We start from the raw sequence: 18,319 nt of genomic DNA, 5'->3' as shown, positions 1-18,319 counted from the left end.
CACACACACACACACACACACACACACACACAAACACACCCCTTCAGTGCTGCAGTGCTGCGGACAGAAACACTCACCCCTTAATTGCTGGGACTCCACACAAACCTTCACAAATAAATCCTTTCATTACCTGGACGCCATACAAACCCTCACACACCCCTTTAGTAGTGGGGTCAAATAGACACTGACACACAGTCCCTTTATTGCTGGGGCCACACAAACAACCTTTCATTCTTGGAACACCCACCTTCAGTGCTGCAGTTCTGGGAAGCGATCATACATACACACACACACACACACTCATGTACACTCATGTACACACACGTACACACATGTACACACATGTACACACATGTACACACATGTACACACATGTACACACACGTACACACACACACACACACACACACACACACACACACACACACACACACACACACACACACACACACACACACACACACACACACACACACACACACACACACACACACACACACACACACACACACACACACACACACACACACACACACACACACACACACACACACACACACACACACACACACACACACACACACACACACACACACACACACACACATACCTATCTTCTAGGTCTGAACCTGAAAATTCTTCTCACTTGATAATTGTAGGTCCTATGACAGCCTTGTGGAAGGGTCAAGAAGAAATAAAACATGCAGCTAGTTATTGCTTGGAACAATCATGGTGATGAGTCCATACAGTACACACTGCTGATCTCTTCCGTGTCCTGCTGTGCTGTGCAGCGAGTCCTTCTTCACCCCTCTCCGATGTTGCCCGATCCTCCAGTATTCAGTGAAGAGCTACCTACCTGGACCAGTCGTCTTCAAGCTGTGACACAAGATGGTTCTGGATTAGAGCTTTGTACATTCTATAGCATTTGTGATGTCATGTGAGGTCTATGATATCAAGTGCACTGTGATGTTATGTGCCTTGTGACATCATCATACCTGGAAGCAAATCAAATTCATGTTAAAACAATAACTTTATTTAATTAAAACCACACACAATTGAATACAGCACAATAAAAATTTGCTACAACGTTAGTCATAAATCAATATATACCTCAGAGGGGGAGGGGCCCAGGATGGATTCCCTAGACTTCCCCTACCTGGCCGCAGAGGTTGGTACTATGCAGAAATTGTTCGCCCCACCTTCTGATAGACGATTGATTGGCTGTCTCGAGCATGGCCCCGCCCATAGAGGCCAGCATACTATTCAGGCCTCGGATGGAAATGAGCCCTGACTGCCTTGCGTGCGTTCCAGCTAGTTGCAGGGAGTTTTCTTCCTGGGGACACCATATGTTTACAGGTTTAAAAAAGCTGCCTTTGAATACAACATGGTCTATCTGGCTATATGAGCCTCAGGTCCAATGTGGGATGCCCCTGATGAAACCCCTGGCATTTGGAAAGGGAGGAGAAACGCGTCAGGCTGAGGTTACTCAAGCTAAGTTATTGTGTCATTTGGCACATCTTTTATGCTGTGCAATATTATTTGCCATTGGGTATATTGTGCTTTTTGCTATTGAGCGCTATTTGTCATTTGGCAAGTGTGATACTATTTGCATAATGATCTGTTACTGGGCATGCCACTAATACATCTCATGTTATTACATATGACATTGCTAATACAGGCAGGGTCGGACTGGGGTGCTAGGGGCCTACCAGGGAAATTACCTCTAGGAGCACACACTGTAGCTACCATAAACGGTTTTATTACTTGTTCATTTTCGGCTTCTCTCAGTATAACTTGCGCCTTTTAGCAAACTACGGTGTGAAAAAAGACCTGTATTGTGCCCTGCATATATCACAGGATTTCTTGTAGCATCTTATTTATTGTAGTTAATAATGGATTCTATTATTTACAATCAGTCGCAGTTTTTCTTACACACGGACATTCCTTGTCTTTGGTAACCACCAAGTCCATCAGGAAAACAATATTCAAAGAGAAGCAGAATGTTATCCAGCATCTTCACATGGAAAAGTTTACTAAAATGAATCCCCCTATGCCACCATCTATCCACCATAAAGGGTCTGTCCCCACTGACTTGGGAAATCCCCTATAGAGTCAGTATGTGGTGGTGTGAAACATTACCACTCCAATACACGTTTCCATTTGGCGACTCCGGTGAATATTTGCTTCACTTTAGTCTGACATTTATCTAGTTTTTTCTGTCTTTGTCATAGTGGTATCTGTAGCGCCCCTGAGACCCTCAGGGCACTACAGGGAACTGCATCCTCTTGGGGATGCAGGACCTACCCCCTGGGACCTGAAGTACCAGTGCCGATTCCACTAAAACACGACCAAAATCCTAGTTCTCCACTGCACACTGGGCATAGAAGGTTAACCATGTAAGGGGATGGTCGCCATGGGAACAAGTCCCTCGGTATAGCCAGCCTGGTGGGAGGGGTCAGCAGTCAGTCAGTCAGTCGGTAGTCAGTAGTGAATCGAGTGGCACATAGAAGAGGTGTGCGGACGTGCCTGAGCTGGGTTCGTGTAACGGTGACCCGGGGGCACAGGAGAGAGGTCGCCAGGACGGGTACCGGAGATACTGCTGGGACCAGAGCATGCACGGGGCACAGGGCCCTAGGTCAAGCGTCAGTTTCATACGGTTTGATAAATACCTGCCCAGTGAGGACACCTTCACGGACTTCACCAAACCAAATAATCCGGGAGCATCAGCAGTAAACTATGATCGGGGTTCGGAAATTTACCTCCCTGCAGGGTCCGCACTGCCCGCCGTATGGAGAAGGAGACTGTACCCCAAAAGGGCCATTGGGGCTCACAAACGCTCCATGCTACATGGACTTAATCAACTGAGAGTGCCGGGGACAGTGCAACCTAGTTCATTACATTGGCACTGATACTCCAAGAGACCTGAACCAGTGGTTCAAAGGTCAGACTGAGTAGAGACTGTTAAAGACAACCTGGTGTGGTCTCCGTTATTACCCTGCAACATCTCCCACGCACAGCTCTACCTACGGAGGGCCTAACACCATTGCTGCAAACACCACCAGCCCATCACATGCATCCAACTACTCCACAGCATGGCTGGCCAGTAAAGGTCTAAAAGATGAAAAAATAAGGACATGGCCCTCTTGTTCACCTGATCTGAACCCCGTAGAGAATCTGTGGTCCCTCATAAAATGTAAGATCTATGGGGAGGGAAAACACTACATCTCTCGGAACAGTGGCTGGGAGGCTGTGGTGGCTGCTGCATGCAATGTTGATCGTAAACAGATCAAGCAACTGACAGAATCTATGGATGGTAGGCTGTTGAGTGTCATCATAAAGAAAGGTGGCTATATTGGTCACTAATTTTTTGGGGTTTTGTTTTTGCATGTCAGAAATGTTTATTTCTAAATTTTGTGCAGTTATATTGGTTTACCTGGTGGAAATAAACAAGTGAGATGGTAATATATTTGATTTTTATTAAGTTGCCTAATAATTCTGCACTGTAATAGTTACCTACACAAACAGATATCCTCCTAAGATAGCCAAATCTAAAAAAAATCCACTCCAACTTCCAAAAATATTAAGCTTTGATATTTATGAGTCTTTTGGGTTGATTGAGAACATAGTTGTTGATCAATAATAAAAAAAATTCGATAAAATACAACTTGCCTAATAATTCTGCACACAGTGTATTATAATGTTGATGATTATGGCTTACAGTTAAGGGGGCTTTACACGGTAGCGATATCGCTAGCAATTTCTAGCGATAGCAACCGTGTAAATACCCGCCCCCGTCGCGCATGCGATTGTTTGTGATCGCTGCCGTAGCAAACATTATCGCTACGCAGCGTCACACATACTTACTTGGTCGGCGGCGGCGCTGTGACTGCCGAACGGTGGGAAGGTGGGCGGGATGTTCGTCCCGCTCATTTCTGCCCCTCCGCTTTGATTGGCTGGCCACTTAGTGACGTCGCTGTGATGCCGAACGTCCCTTCCCCTTGAGGGAGGGATTATTCGGCAGTCACAGCGACGACGACGACCAGGTAAGTGCGTGTGACGCTGCCGTAGCGATAATGTTCGCTGTGGCAGCGATCACCAAATATCGACATAACGATAGGGGCGGGTGCTATCACTCTCGCCATTGCTAGCATCGGCTAGCGATGTCGCAGCGTGTAAAGCCACCCTTAGTCTGGTTCAGTAGGCTACACAATGACGGGGAAGACTGCTGACTTGACAGATGTCCAGAAGGCAGTCATTGACATACTCCACGAGGAGTTTAAGGCTACTTTCACACTTGCATTTTTTTCCTTCAGTTGCAATCCACCGTTTTGGAAAACAGCAGAATCTGTTAACGGATTCCGCTGTTTCCCATAGTCTTGTATGGACGACGGATTGCAACTGATGGACCTGCGTTGATTCCGCTGCCTGACTCTGCGTCGCCCGGCGGAAGGAACGCAGCATGTAACGGTTTTTGAGCAGCGGAATCCTGCCCCTGTCACTCAGTGTGGGGGCGTGTCTCACTGTAACCAATCATACGCGCCGGTGGGCGGGGAAAGCAGGGAATACGAGATTGTTTAATGGGCGGCCGGCGTTTTCAAAACAGTAAAAGCCGCCGGAGCAGTGTGAATGGGGATCGGTGAGTATGAGAGAGGGGGATAGACTGACATGGACAGAGAGAGAGGGACAGAGATAGTGACCGACTGACAGAGATTAGTGAATGACAGACATTGTGAGGCGCTTCAGAACGCAGCTTTTCAGCTGCGCTTTGAAGCGGACCTTTTTTAAGCTGCGGTGCAGAGCGCACACCTGCGCACATAGCCTCAGACATCAAAATCGTATGAGGGATGTCATACGTTACAATTGACTAGGTTCGTGCAACAAAACGCTCAATTCTAGACAAAGATACGATGTGTTTGCGATCAACGGTTTTGCGTTCAATCCTGATCGCACGTAGATGTCACACGCAGATACCTCACAAACTATGCCGGATGTGCGTCACTTACAACTTGACCCCAACGACGGATTGTGAGATATATTGAAGCGTGTGTTGGGGGCTTTAGAATTACTGATGTAACATACTAACCAAATACTGAATGTGGCCTAAGGATAAGTGATAACTTGTTCATCTGTGGGGACCGATTGCTGAGACCAGCACCAATCGTGCAACTTTTATCCCTTTGAAAGAGGAGATTGTGTCCGACTCCCCTGATCCATTCATTCAATAAGATATCACCTACCTACCCTGTGGATCGCTGATAACTTGTTTTCACCAAAGATCACCTTACTGCAAACTACTGTAATTATACATCAGTGCACAAGAGATGTGCAGGAGCCGCCTGTGTTTCACAGTCAATGCTCCACTATAACGGGGATAACGGCTAACAGGTATTTGCATATCACTGTAGGATGGGCCCCTGGAGTCAATTCCTCTGGTGAGCCCCAGACACCCAAGTCCGACGCTGGATAGATAGATAGATAGATAGATGTGCACACAATACACAAGGATCTCACACTCTCTGCAGATGATGGCACATTGTGGTCAGGACGGCAGGTTCTTCTCTGGAGCCTGTACTTCCATCTTCTCTGTGGTGCAGCCTCCCCTTTTCCTGGGGAACGACTGCTGTATTTTCCTTAAATATTCTAGATCAGTAGGGGGACAGCAGCTCAGGGATGAGGGAGGCAGGGAGTCATGTTTGCATGCTCTGCTCTGTCTGTTGGAGACGGAGCTGGTGGGCGGAGCCTCATTTGGGCTCTGAGGAATGACGTCATCCTCTGCGTGGCTGCCAGCTTCTGCAGACATGAATTCTCCCTCCTGCAGGTGTAGTGCCCCTGAAACAATCAGGAGCTACAAGGTACTGCATCCTGTCAAAGATGCAGGGTCTACCCCCAGGGACCCAGAAGACCAGTGTCGGTAACAGCAAAACATTCATTTTAATCCCTGTTTTTCCCTTCCCAATGACTGGTGAGAGGCTAGGGTTGGACCCAATGGATTGCCACCTAGTGGTGGAGGAGCCAATCCAGTCCACGAGACGACAACCAGGGAGGAGGGGGTCAGACAATGAGTAAGTGGAAGTGTGAGGAGACAGACGTAACCGCACTGACAGGTGAGTGTAACGGTGACCTGAGGGCCAAGACGTGTGGTTGCTGGTGGAGTTTGGAGTATACCCGGAACCATAGGACCGACAGGGTACAGAATCCTAGGTCAGGCAAACGCTCCAGGCAGACCTGATAAAATCTGCACAGTGAGGGGATCATCCAGGACCTCACTGACTGTAAAGTTTGGGACACAGTAGCAATGGAAGAACCAGGGAACAGGACCAGAGAAGCCGTCCCCACAGGGTTCAAGCTAACTGTTATACGGACTAACACTGAACGAGAACCAGGAGGGGACCCCCAGATTCTTCAAGCCACGTGGACCCACCAACCAGAGACAGGTGCAGGGGAAAGAAGCTACCGGGTTACGACACCAGCACTGGGACGAAGGGGACCAGTGGTGAGGACCAGCCTTCCTCGGGTTACCAGCCATAAGAATGCTGTGAGTAAAGAAACCAGTTACACTGCAATCCCTTGTGTGGCCTACCTTCTTTCCGCGCCCAACAACATCATCTATCCCCTGGAGCCTGGCCCTACTTGCGGAGGGCCCAACATCCAGGCTGCCACTAACACCAGCTCCAGTAGTGAAAACTATGCAGCGCCTCCGCTTATATAGCCGCAACCCGCGTCACAACAAAAACTTTTACTTCATCTCCACTGTAAATACCCCCTTTTTGGAGTGATCCCCAGGGTCAGGGAACTGGGACACGACCACCCAGTGACATCCCCGTAAATATACAGCCCAGGACTGAGCCATGGGTGAGACACAGGCCTCTAACAGGTGAGGAAGGGGCCTGTGTCAGCTCAGTATAACCATATGCGTTCAGCTGATTGGGCCCCTGTTTCTCCTGTTAGTGTTCAAGCTGCCACATGCAAAGGCAATAGCTGTATGTTTTCATGCCCTAAGGGCCCCCACCCGCTTGGAGCCCCTGTGCAACTGCACAGGCGATATGTCTTCCAGTGCAGGCCAATATGTCCCCCAGTATACAGAGCAGCACACAGTACACAGGGTAATATGCACCTATCCCTTAACAGTAGATAGTGGAGCACCTCTCCTCACAGGATAAAGTGTAGCAGACCTCAGCCCCTCATAATTAACATAGGAATAAACCCCCAGGCCCATATATTATACACAGCTAAACACCCCCCCGGCTTCTTATAATATACACAGCCCCCCAGCCCCTAATACCATACCAAGGTACAGACACTCTTAGTCCTCCATCCAGCCCACTACAGTGCACAGTATTGCAGACCCAAACCTCTATTACCAGCTGTCACCACATATAAATCTTACCAGCCCCTGACTAGCCAGGACCTCCATGTCCAGGAGAGAAGCCATGAATCACAGCACAGGAGGTGGAGGGGGCGGAGCCTGCACTGAGCTCTGCAGGTCCTGGTCTGGAAAGCAAAAAAGATGCTGGGATCCTCTTCACGCAGATGACCTGCCAGGACTGACCACGCACAGTGTGCTGTGCTGTGTCTGAAGTGGCCAGACAGGAAGATTTAAAGGTACAGTCCCGCTCGTGAAGAGGGGGCGGTAGGGGCTTAATAATGTTATGTACTTACCCTGGGCAGCCGCCTCTTCACCAGGCCCGGTACACCAGTCATGGTTGTAATGCCCTGATAGCGGCCCTGGTGGTGGGGTCCCCTTAGAAGCTTTTGTGGTGGGGGCCCTGGGGCTCGAGCCCCGCAAGCCCCACCTATAATCAGGCTCTGTCTATACCTACATATAACACTTTGTTTCTGTGACAGAAATTCTTTGTTGAAAACTTTATTTTCTCCATATATTTGCACCATATAGGTCAATACTGCATACTAAGCCACTGATTCATCGTGTTCTCCAGCTTTAGGGCTCATTCACACGACCGTTTGTTTTTGCGGTCCGCAGAAAACGTTCCTGTTTTTTCATGGATGCTTCCGTGTAACAACCGCATCCGTCCTGTTCCATATACGGCCCGTGTGTCATCCGTGTGACTTCTGGTTATTTTGCGAGAGTTACATGCAGTCCAGGGTATCTGGCCAGATGCTGGTCCCCATATAAAGTCTATGGGGAACAGAATCTGGGGCAAAGGGGTAGGAGCAAGCGCTACATACTCACTGATCACCGGGCGGCTGTCACACTGCTCCCGCGGCAGCTCTTTGATCTTCCCGAGCTGGCCGCTCATTAGGCTCATACATATTTACTCCTCCCCCCGTCTTTGGTTGGTTACAGTTAGACGTGCCCCCACGCTGAGTGACAGTTGTCTGACTGCAACCAATCACAGCCGCCGGTGGGTGGCACTATATCATACAGTACAATAAATAAATATTTAAAAAAAAGCATGCAGTGCCCCCCAATTTTGATACCAGCCAAGATAAAGCCTCACAGCTGCTGATTGGTATTCTCAGGCTGGGGAGACCCATGTCATTGGGAGCCCCCCAGCCTAAACACATCAGCCTGCAGCCGACCGGAATTGCCGCATCCATTAGATACAACAGTCCCGGGACTTCACCCAGCTCATCCCGTTGCCCTGATGTGGTTGCAAACGGGGTAATATATGTGGTTGATATCAGATGTGTAATGTCACCTGGCATCAAGCCCAGAGGCTAGTGATATCACAGCATCTATCAGATACCCGACATCACTAACCCAGTCAGTAATAAAAAAATGGACAACAAACAAATTTTTATTTGAAAAAACACACCCCAAAACATTCTCTCTTTCACCAATTTATTGGAAAGAAAAAACAAATCTGAGTCCGGCTTAATCCAATAAGGGGGTCCTATGACGATCCATACTCACTGTCCCAGTCAATAAAGCACAGAACGTTCCCCATTGGCTGAAAGAGCAGTGCAGTGACCTGAGCTAACATCATGAGGTCAGCCCAGGTCACTGCAGGGCATGACGAGCGCCGATGTCAGGAGGTTAGCTAGGTACAGCGGCTTCCATTACCTTCGGTGATGGAAGTCGCTGCACTCCTGATGTCAGCGCTTGTCAATGACCACCGCGTTCACAGACGAAGTATCGCGAGCGGACCGTGACATCACCGCTAGTCACAGTCTCGGGCCGCCCGCGAAAGGTGATCTGAGAACGCAGCAGACTTAGAAGTCAGTGACAAGCGCTGACATCAGGAGTGCAGAACTTCATTACAGAGAATGAACTTTACTAACCTCCTGACGGCAACGCTAATCATCCCTGTGGCTGCTCGCACTGCAGTGCAGGCAGATGCTGACACTGCATCACGGGCAGCTGTTGACACACTGCATCGCGGGCAGCTGTTGACACACTGCATCGCGGGCAGCTGTTGACACACTGCAGTGCGGGCAGCTGTTGACACACTGCTGTGCGGGCAGCTGTTGACACACTGCAGTGCGGGCAGATGCTGACACACTGCAGTGCGAGTAGCCGTGGGGCTTGCAAGGGAACGGGACACAGACTGCAGGGGCACCCGACTGAAATCACATGGAAGTGCTTACGGATTTTGTGAACCCATTGACTTGTATTGAGTCACGGTCCATTATTACAGAGCAGAATAGGACATGTTCCATAATAATGAAATGGACATACGGCATCCGATGTGTTTTTTTTTGTAGTATCGGATGCACACGGAAGTGCTTCCACGTGCCATCCGATCCTACACAATAGACATTGAAAAGATGGTCCTGTCAGTAGGTCCGCAAAAAACAAGAACTGACCAGGACAGACGGAACGGTCGTCTGAATGAGCTCCTTGCAACACTGCAAAATTTTTGCAGAACTGAAAAATTGCACAAAAATGTTCAGACTTTTGATGTTTTTACTCCAGATCTAACCACCTGAAGGGGCGAGGTCCAGTGTGGCCAAAAGAGTCATCATGATTTAAGGAAAAAAATGTGGAATCAATTGTGTTGATGCATGCTAAAAGATATGCCAATTAATTAGGAGGTGCTCCAAAGCACTATTCATCAGGCTAGAATACACAATGACAGATTTAATGAAATGGGGACTGAGGGGGAGATTTAGTTAAGTTTTTTTTTTTTTTTTAAGAAATCTGGAGTATACACCTTAATCCCGTTTCACACGTCAGTGAAAAACACAGACGTTCTTCACTGACGTGTAAAACACGCACATGTCCCTCCGTGTTCCGTGATTCACGGCACACGTGGGTTGTCCATGTGCAATCCGTGATCCGTGATTGCATATGGACATTACTCACCTGCCTTCACTGCTGCTGTCCATGGTGCTGATCTCCTCTGCTCTGCAGCGTCCGCCCACCGCTCTCAGCACCTACTTCCTGGTCGGGTTTTCCTGCTCTCATGAATATTCATGAGCCAGGCAGAAGCTGCCGAGACCAGAGGCTGCACAGCGAATCGCAGGCAAGGTAAGTTGAAAATATTTAATATGTCAGTGTTTTTCTGGTACGTGTTTCACTGATCACACACGGATCCACCATAGTGTGGTCCGTGGGTCATCAGTGATGCCAGAAAAAAACTGACTTGTCTCCGTGCAGAATCACGGCCACGCGTGCACGCTGCACGGAGACACGTTCAGTGAAAAATCACTGATGTGTGAGCAGACCCATTGATTATAATGGGTCTGCGTATGTCAGTGATTCTTGTACGTTCAAAAAAAGGCACAAACGTACCAGAATCACTGACATGTGAAACAGGCCTTAAAGAGAACCAACCACCAGGAATTTGCTATGTGAGGTAAAAGGCAGTGCTATACAGGCACTCGGATGCTGATTGCAGGCATACCTGTTCTAGAAAGATCTGATGCTTGGTTGATGAAATATCTTTAATCAAAGTTGCAGAAATGCACTTTAATTGTATGCATCGGTGGCAGACCTTTGTGGGTCGGGTCCTCAGCATTTATGCTTCTTCGGTATCTTGTTGCCTTGCCTCCATTCATTTATTTGAATATTGCGCTGCCGTTGTTGTTGGCATTGGCACAGTGACTGTCTTCATTAATATGGGGCCGGAGTCTGCGCATGTGCGTACCGCAATCTATTTTATTGAAGAAACTGTGGTGAAGACTATGAGAGGCATCGGCGTGTGCACAGTTTGAAAGAAAAGGGGGCAAGCCAGGAGGACGCTGGAGGAGAAATAAACGGCGAGGACCTGACTCACAAAGGCCCAGCCCCAATGCACACAATATTTCATCAACCAAGCAACCTATCTTTCTATAACAGGTATGCTTGGATTCAGCATCTTACTGCCTGTATGGCACTGCCTGCACCTCATATAGCAAAATCCTGGTGGTTGGTTCTCTTTAATAAGTTGCAACGTTTTCACAACTTGGAATTTGTGCACAAATATTGTGATTTTTTTTTTGGCATTTACATCATCGTATCAGCCAACTACACCAATACAAGCATAGGATGAGCAGCGCATGGGCTTGAACAGGCGTGGTCATGTCCCCCCATCAAATTCATCATAAGTTACATCACTAAAGATGTGTAACTTACTCCAGAAATGTCCCTAAAGCAGGTGGATTTTTTTTCCCAAGTACAGGACATTGAAAGAAGGTTTTAAAATTTATTCTGTTACTCTATACATTTGTTAATATTTTATTTACTTTTTTATATTAAATACCGTATATACGTATATACTCGAGTGTAAGCCGAGATTTTCAGCCCATTTATTTTATGCTGAAAACGCCCCCCTCGAGTGAGGTTCCCATATAAAAATTCTTCTCACCTGTCCTCCGTTCCTGTGGTGTCCTTAGTTGCTTCTTGTAGTCTGCAGGCACACAGACACCTCTGTGATCTCGTCCGATGCACGGAGCCACCGCTGCCATCATGGCTTTACTGCAGTTGAATGCTTTGCGCTGTAAAGCATTCAACTGCAGTAAAGCACTGACAGCAGCGGTGGCTACGTGCACTGGACAAGATCATCGAGGGGTCTATGTGCCTGCGAACTGCAAGAAGCACCCCTCAATGATCACAGCCGGTGCACGGGTCCTCCGCCACTGTCAGTGCTTTACTGCAGTTGAATACTTTACAACGCAAAGCATTTAATTGCAGCAAAGCCATGACGGCAGCCTACAGTAGCGGCCACGTGCATCAGACGAGATCACTGAGGGGTCTATGTGCCTGCAGACTGCAAGAAACACCCGTCGATGATCATGTCCGGTGCATGGAGTCGCTGCTGCTGCGGTCATGGTTTTACTACTGTTGAATGCTTTACAGCGCCGCAAATCATTTAACTGAGGTAAAGCCATGAAGGCAGCCTGCAGGTTTTTTTGCATGAGAAAAATAACTGACATGTGAAAGAGGAATAGGATGACTAAAATTTGTTGAAAGGTCGATGACGCTTGATATATTTAGCACATCTCAGGCAGCGTTCAAACCAATGACTGAAATCTACTCCAGCTGATACAGACATCTGCTATATTTAGACCAATTTCTGCTGCAAGATGAACTGTATCCATTGGGCTGTGATTTGTCTGTAAAGTTTGTACTTCTGATCTTACTGTAAATACTTTTATGCCAAAACAGAAAAAAGTTTTTCTCTACCGGCCAATCCAAAAAATATTTGCTTTTGGAGCACATAAGCTTCTTCATCAGGCAAATTTACAAATTAAACGAAAGCTCATTTCCATATTATAGGCTGAATAAATAGGCTGCCAGTCACCCGACTAAGGAGTAAAACGTTGTCCATCGGGTGACAGATTATTGTGCTGATGATTGTCCTTTGCTAGAGTTATAGAGAATCGATTCACAGGATCCGATGTATTGAGCTCATCAGTAATCTGAGAATTATCAGTAATCTGAGAGTCTGCCAATGACAAGGCGACCTCATCAGATGGGGCCCTACATTAACCTATTTATTGTATTTATAACATTGTTGCTATTATTATCCTAGTAACCCATTCATTACTATTACAATATTATTATACTTATTACTATCATTACTCTAGTACTATAAGATCACTGGAATTAAAGCTGTTGATCCAGAAGAAGGCGAAAACCCTGGGACACATTAAGCCAATTTGTGTCACAGGGGAAAAATTCCTTCTCGACCCCGGGAAAAGGTGATCAGTCCGAGGAAAAAACAAAAAAGCTAGCACTAAATGTGCACTACATCACTAAAAATTCCAACTGTACTTATTATAAATTTGAGATTTTTGGCAAAAAATTGCAATTTCTTGAGCCACCCCGCCACTCCACGGCAAATCTCATTTGGGGCAGTCCTACGCTAAAATATTTTTATAAAATGTGCCAAACGGTCTCACATATGAAATAGTAGAACTGCTCTTAGCAGCACTCACCTGGTCTATTTCAGTCCCGTACCCATGACTGAATCATGGCTGTGGGCGGGACAGGTCCAAGCAAATGCTGCATGAAGTAAATAGCCTGTGGACAGGGCCTGATGACTGAATGTGAACAGTCACCAATCGCCAAAATCTAGACAGATGGAATACATCCCAAATTGGGGTGCATAGCAAGGTGGGGGTCAGCCACCGACCAATTCATTGAAGAAAAAACAAAAAGGCTAGCACTAAATGTGCACTACAGCACTAAAAATTCCAACTGTATTTATTATAAATTTGAGATTTTTGGCAAAAAATTGCAATTTCTTGAGCGACCCCGCCACTCCACGGCAAATCTCATTTGGGGCAGTCCTACACTAAAATATTTTTATAAAATGTGCCAAACGGCCTCATATATGAAATAGTAGAACTGCTCTTAGCAGCACTCACCTGGTCTATTTCAGTCCCGTACCCATGACTGAATCATGGCTGTGGGCGGGACAGGTCCAAGCAAATGCTGCATGAAGTAAATAGCCTGTGGACAAGGCCTGATGACTGAATGTGAACAGTCACCAATCGCCAAAATCTAGACAGATGGAATACATCCCAAATTGGGTGCATAGCAAGGTGGGGGTCAGCCACCGACCAATTCATTGAAGAAAAAACAAAAAAGCTAGCACTAAATGTGCACTACAGCACTAAAAATCAGTCCGAGGACCCTGGATCAAATCTGACAGTACATAATAATGTATTATGTTATTGTTATTAGTCCAGCCCATCTTGCTGTAAGTAATACTTAATTTTTGGAGGATATTTTCCTCTTTTTGTTGCTTTGTTTATATTTAGTGTAGGGACCTACAAGCATGAGGTTCCGTGACGCGGGTTGTAGGCTTACGTTTTTATGGCCATAAATACCAACAAAAACCTCATATTTATTTATTTTTTTTTTTTGGACAGGATACAGCCAGGCCCCTTTCTGTTGGGCCTTGCACTGTAGAGTGTCTGTCCGTGCATGATACACAGGTGGGGTATGGCTTGGCAGCCCGCCTGATCTAATAGTATGGGCGTCACCTAATAGGCTGTGGGTTTGTGACTGTGTTATCTGCATATGTGAACAGCGCTCTATGCAAGCCACTAGTGTGCAGTTTTATCATCTAGCAATCGCCCTCTTCCATTCCATGGAGGTGTGTGTGTGTGATTTGCTCCTCCTGCACCTGTGACGCTTCCACTTTAGTGGGGGTTTGGCTGTATCCTGCTAGAGTACTAGTTTTTGGCCAGGGCGATGTACACACTGCAGCCCATCTTGCTGTAAGTAATATTTTTATTAGTCCTAATAATAATGTAATATTATAATTTGTATTACTATTTTATTACTTTTAAAAAATTTTAAATACTAGTTTTATCCTTTTTAACTTATTCTTTCTAATATTATGATTATTAGTACTAATATTTCTATTATTTATCTATTTACTATTAATTAGATCCCTATTCCTAAAGCTGCTGATCCAAAAGAAGGCAAAAAACCCCAGATACATTCAGCCAATTTGTGTCTCAGGGGAAAAAAATTCCTTCTTGACCCCGAGAAAAGGCGATCAGTCCGAGGACCCTGGATCAAATCTCCTAATACCTTTTAATTATATACTAATTATTCTAATCATTACTATAGATACCATAATATTATTTTTATTACTATTATGGTTATTACTTGTTAGGGCCAGGTGGACGGGCAGACCCAAGGTGGTGGATCCACTGGGCCGAACTCCTTGATGATGGTAAGGGGTCCGGTAGCTGGAGCACTATAGGCAGCAGAACAGTCCGTGCACAAGAGTATAACAGAGAAGTCCCTGGGACCACGGAGTCACTGATGGTAGTCCGGGTGACGGAGCTCAGGTTCGGAAGCCGAGAAGATGTCAGGCGGGGTCCGGAACCTTTGGAGCGAGATGACGGGTCATCGCAGGGATCCGAGATGGTACGGACTGTTCAGGATGGCAGATAGGCAGCGTTCAGGGTTCAGGATTCGGCAGGACCGGATGGCGAAGCAGGCTCGGCTCTAGAAGAGAGAGAGGTGAGTATCTCACAGGAACACAAGGAGACCTGACTCCTAGCTTGAGAAACACGAAGATCAGGCCCCGCCCACTTGGACATTAAACCCCTTTATACCCTGTACCTGTGTGCTTCATTTCCTGTTAATGGACGCTGGCCCTTTAAGAAAGGGTCAATGACCGTGCGCGCGCCCTAATGCGCATGCGCGCGGCCCGAGTGCCAGAAGCCAGAGCAGGAAGCTGAGAGGAGGAAGCAGCAGAGCCGGGCTGGGGCTGAGAAGCCGACGGGCGCCGGGAGCGGGGACCAGGACGCCGGGGACGCGCCGGTAATGGATGCTGGAGAGCGGGGAGCGGCGGTGACCGGACCGAGGAACCGGGAAGCGAGGCAGGGGAGCTGGGGAGTGTGACAGGTGAGCCGGGGAGCAGCGCAGGGGACCCGGGGAGCGTGACAGTACCCCCCCCACGCACCCCTCCCCGCAACCGGGACAGGAAGGCACGGATCAGAGGAGTGCCCACATTCTCCCGGGGCTCCCAGGACCTATCCTCAGGACCATACCCTGCCCAGTCCACCAGGAAGAACTGTCGACCCCGTACGGTCTTCATGGCCACGATATCTCTTACCGCATAGATGTCATCATCGGCAATTGGAGGAGGAGCCGAACTGGCAGCAGCGGAGAAGGGACCAAGGACAACCGGCTTGAGCAGGGAGACGTGGAAGGAGTTGGGTATCCTCATCGTGGCCGGGAGGTGTAGCTTGTAGGAGACCTCATTGATCTTGTTGAGAACTTTAAACGGCCCGATGTAGCGAGGACCCAGCTTGTAGGATGGTATCTTCAATCGGACGTACTTGGAAGCAAGCCAGACTAGATCTCCAGGAGAGAAACACGGAGGGTCCAGACGTCTCTTGTCTGCGTGTCTCTTCATCCGCAGGGAAGCACGTCCAAGGGACGCCTTGACAGAGTCCCAAATGGTTGCAAAGTCACGGGCTACAGCATCAGCAGCAGGGACATCCGAAGAAGGGGATACAGGCAATGGGACGGAGGGCTGAAGTCCGTAAACGACATGGAAGGGAGAGCTGGAGGAGGACTCACTGACGTGGTGGTTATGGGAGAATTCAGCCCAAGGAAGCAGCGTGGACCAGTCGTCGTGATGGGCGTTGACGTAGTGACGTAAGAAGGAGGTCAAGATTTGATTGACCCTTTCCACTTGGCCATTAGACTGAGGATGGTAGGCAGAAGAAAAGTCCAGAGTCACTCCCAGATGTTTGCAGAGAGCCCTCCAGAAGCGGGAGGTGAACTGAGTTCCTCTGTCGGACACGATATGTGATGGAAAGCCATGCAAGCGGAAGATGTGATGTATATAGGCGTCCGCGAGTTCCTGAGCGGAGGGCAGTCCAGCCATAGGGACGAAATGAGCCATTTTAGAGAACCGATCCACCACGACCCATATGACTGTGTGTCCGGAGGACAGGGGCAAGTCCGTAATGAAGTCCATCGCAATGTGTTGCCACGGAATTGAGGGTATAGGCAGAGGCAGCAGACGGCCATAAGGCAGGTGTTTGGGCGTCTTGTTCCTGGCACAAGAGGAGCAGGCAGAGACAAAAGCAGCGACGTCCGTGCGAAGGGATGGCCACCAGTAGTGACGTACAATCGCACTCCATGTTCTCTTCTGACCAGCATGACCGGCTGTTTTCGAGGCATGGCCCCAGTGTAACACTTTTTTCCGGTCAGTCTCAGAGACATAGGTCTTCCCGGGCGGTATCTGGGCCAGGGTGACAGGGGCCACCTGAATGATTTTACTAGGACAGATGATGGGTTGGGATGTCTCCTCCTCTTGCTCCATGGGCATGAAAGACCTGGACAAGGCATCAGCGCGTACATTCTTGTCCGCGGGTCGGAAATGGAGTTGGAAATCGAACCTGGCAAAGAACAAGGACCACCTGGCTTGCCGTGGGTTCAATCGCTGAGCGGACCGCAGGTATTCTAGGTTCTTGTGGTCCGTGTAAATGATGACGGGGTACACTGCTCCTTCCAGAAGGTAGCGCCATTCCTCCAGAGCCAGTTTGACTGCTAATAGCTCTCGGTCTCCGATGGTGTAGTTGCGTTCAGGCGCTGAGAAGCTCTTGGAGAAGAAACCGCAAGTCACCATCTTCCCGGAGGAGGACTTCTGCATGAGCACTGCTCCGGCTCCCGAGGAGGAGGCATCCACCTCCAAGGTGAACTGGCGGTTTAACTCCGGACGGTGGAGTACAGGAGAGGAGGCAAATGCCCGCTTCAGAGAGCCAAACGCGGCGTCGGCCGCAGGTGACCAGTCCTTTGGGTTAGCCTCCCTCTTGGTCAAGGTGGAGAGAGGGGCAGTCAGAGCAGAGAAGTGAGGGATGAACTGGCGGTAATAGTTGGCAAATCCCAGAAAGCGTTGGATTGCCTTCAGTCCAGAAGGAGGAGGCCAGTTGAGAATGGAGGAGACCTTCTTTGGATCCATCTGCAGTCCGTTATCGGAGATGATGTAACCCAGGAAGGGGAGAGAAGACTGCTCAAAGATGCACTTCTCGTACTTGGCGTACAGACGATTCTCTCTGAGTCTTTGTAGAACCAGCTGCACGTTCTCTCTGTGGGTCTGGAGGTCCGGAGAGAAGACAAGGATATCATCCAGGTACACCACCACACAGACGTAGAGAAGGTCCCGGAAAACGTCGTTCACCAATTCTTGAAAGACTGCTGGTGCGTTACACAGGCCGAAGGGCATCACGCAGTATTCGTAGTGTCCATCGCGAGTATTGAACGCGGTCTTCCACTCGTCCCCAGAGTGGATGCGGACTAGGTTGTAGGCACCCCGAAGATCCAGCTTGGTGAACACACGAGCTCCTCTAAGCCGGTCAAACAATTCGGGGATGAGCGGCAGAGGGTACTTGTTTTTCACGGTGATTTGGTTCAATCCCCGGTAGTCTATACATGGGCGTAAGTCGCCTTCTT

The sequence above is a fragment of the Anomaloglossus baeobatrachus genome, chromosome 9 (genome assembly GCF_048569485.1).
Source record: "Anomaloglossus baeobatrachus isolate aAnoBae1 chromosome 9, aAnoBae1.hap1, whole genome shotgun sequence".
Classification (NCBI taxonomy): Eukaryota; Metazoa; Chordata; class Amphibia; order Anura; family Aromobatidae; genus Anomaloglossus; species Anomaloglossus baeobatrachus.
This window is presented reverse-complemented; position numbering follows the sequence as displayed.